Below are 2536 nucleotides of genomic sequence, written 5' to 3'. Positions count from 1 at the left end.
AATTAAAAACATCCACCTATCCACCTATCACTTTATTTGTATTACTATACTTACGTTACATGGGAAAAGACAACCAAGCAGTCCTGTCCCATTTCAGGTAAACTTTCCAATCAACACCAATTATGTGGTGACAAATAACTAGGAATGGTGGCATCTTTGGGTGGTGAGTGACCAGAAAGAATGGGCTCTGGTGCTACAATTCATCTCCAACTGGAACACGGCACTATGGCCAACACAAGCTATACTAACAGTGGATGTTAAGTGTGGGTCACAAATTTGGTTGCCTTCTCTAAAACTAGTGAATCAGGTAAAACAACTGGATTTTTTTTATAAGTTTTAAAATGAAGTCCAAATATGTTTAAAAACCATGCTTTTGACATTATTTTCCTTTCAAAATTTACATAAAATACTTTTCATTCTGTTTGTTGTTGTTAAGTGCCATCAAGTCGGTTTTGACTCATAGTGACCCTACATAGGGCTTCTGAAAAGCAGCTGATGGGCTTGAACCATCAACTTTGTGGTTCAAAGTCCAGTGCTGATCCTACAATGCTACAGCAGGATTTTTCTTCCCTCACTTAGCCCACCCATTATTATATAGCTGCAGATAAACTGTCCTGCCTCAAAATAAACATAGAGGGGAAAACATTCATGGCAGCTGCATAATATTGTGTACACACTACTGTTGGATGGAAAAAAAAATTTTTTAAAGGAGAAGAAAGAAAGATTCCATGTTAGATCCTCACAAGCTCTTGTTACTCAGTTTATGATTGGACTCTGATACTAAGATGACAGTGTGTGTAAGTAGGTTTTTGTTTTCAGTGAAGGAGACCTGGCAAAAGATGGTACTTCTCTCTTTTTCTTCAAGAGTTATGGGATGGTACATGCTCCTCATCAAAGCCCTCATTTTCTCGAACTAGAGTGTGTTCCAGGATCACAGGGCCTTCCTTATAATACTGGCTGTTTTCAATGGCAAACTCACAGATTTATCCTAGTTTGCTATTGCAGTTTCTGCAGCTTACATCTTGAACCATGTGTCTGCCAGTGAGCATGACCTGGTCTTGAACTTTACTGTACTGCAGGTTAACTACCTTGTTAAAAGAAATGCTCATGGCGGAAGGCAGAATCTCCAGTAGGTACTATTCAATCTGTCTGGGCAGAGCTGATGAAAGGAGATACAGATGGGTAACTCGTGATACTGTAGTGAATAATGCTTATCAGGAAAGACTATGAGGGTTGGAAATGCAAAGGTAGTTTTGTAACAAGGAAGGGAGTGATTAATTCTCCAGGATAGGAGCGAAGCGGAGGCCTCTGGGACCATCAACGGAGAAGAACTGAGAGCGGGACCCTACCCAGAGAAACAGAGATGCCTAAGATGGAGACAGAGATAATGACGTGGAGTGATGAAGAGACTGGGGACTTTGGACCCAGAGAGGAAAAAGGACTGTGGACCAAAAACTGGGGGGAAGAGGGGGAAGTGCAGGGGGTGGGTTTCTGGGATATACCCTTTAGGTGGTTGAGGATGCATGGAGGGGATTGGAACCATGGCAGTGAGATGATATATGATGGAATGAATGTAAAACTAAAGTTCTCCCATGTAAACTATCATATAATTTTCAATAAAACATTAAAAAAAAGAAATGCTCAACATGTGGCACCCATGAAGTGAAGGGAGATGCATTAGGAGGTGTTGGTCAAGATCATATTGTAGTTTCCATGAGAAAATAGGCATGTACCGCCAATATGGCCAAGGAAAAATCTACCCATGTTTATAGTTGAAGTTTGAAACACCTTGTAAACATGCATGCTTTAGATTTATCTTTGCTGGAATGTAGCTGCATTGCTCTATATGTGACCGTGCAGTCAGTTAATATCCTATCACCCCAGTTACTTCATCAACAAGTCTTACTATCCCAAAACACAAAGTTAGCCTGAAGTTACTTCAGGTTTTCCATTTGTCAGGAGAGATGGAATAAAAATCCTCATTACCAACGGGGTTCCTGAGCAGCTGTGAGACACAAAGCTCACTGCAGCTCTGCTCTCACTCAAGATCAGATGGATCTTGACTAAAAGCAGAGAAAACCAGAAAGATGTCTATCTGTGCTTTATTGACTATGCAAAGGCTTTTGACTGTGTGGATCCTGCCAAGCTACGGCTAACATTGCATAGAATGGCTATTCCAAAACACTTAGCTGTGCTATGAGGAATCTGTGCATAGACCAAAAAGCAGTTGTTAGAAAACAAAGGACTAATATGTCTAAAATCAGGAAAGGTGTCAGCCAGGATTGTACCATATTACCATACTCATTTAATCTTTATTCAGAGCAAATAATCCAAGAAACTGGATTATATGAAGAAGAATGTGGCCTCAGGATTGGAGGAAGACTCATTAACAACCTGCAACCTATGGTGTTGGAGAAGAATATTGGAAGTACCATGGACTTCCAGAAGAACAAACAAATTTGTGTTGAAAGGAGTATAGTCAGAATGCTACTTTCTAGCCAGGATAGTGAGACTTCGTCTCTTCTAATTCAGACAT

At 40.4% G+C, this 2536-nt stretch overlaps 1 pseudogene; it reads right to left on the bottom strand.

The window, feature by feature from the left end:
* Positions 1 to 860: 860 nt before the first annotated feature.
* LOC102820372 lies at positions 861 to 1764 on the bottom strand (annotated as a pseudogene).
* Positions 1765 to 2536: the final 772 nt, after the last annotated feature.

Source organism: Chrysochloris asiatica, unplaced genomic scaffold (genome assembly GCF_000296735.1).
Source record: "Chrysochloris asiatica unplaced genomic scaffold, ChrAsi1.0 scaffold00042, whole genome shotgun sequence".
In the NCBI taxonomy this organism is placed as follows: domain Eukaryota; kingdom Metazoa; phylum Chordata; class Mammalia; order Afrosoricida; family Chrysochloridae; genus Chrysochloris; species Chrysochloris asiatica.
The sequence above is the reverse complement of the archived record's forward strand: the minus strand, read 5'-3'. Positions and strand labels throughout refer to the sequence as shown.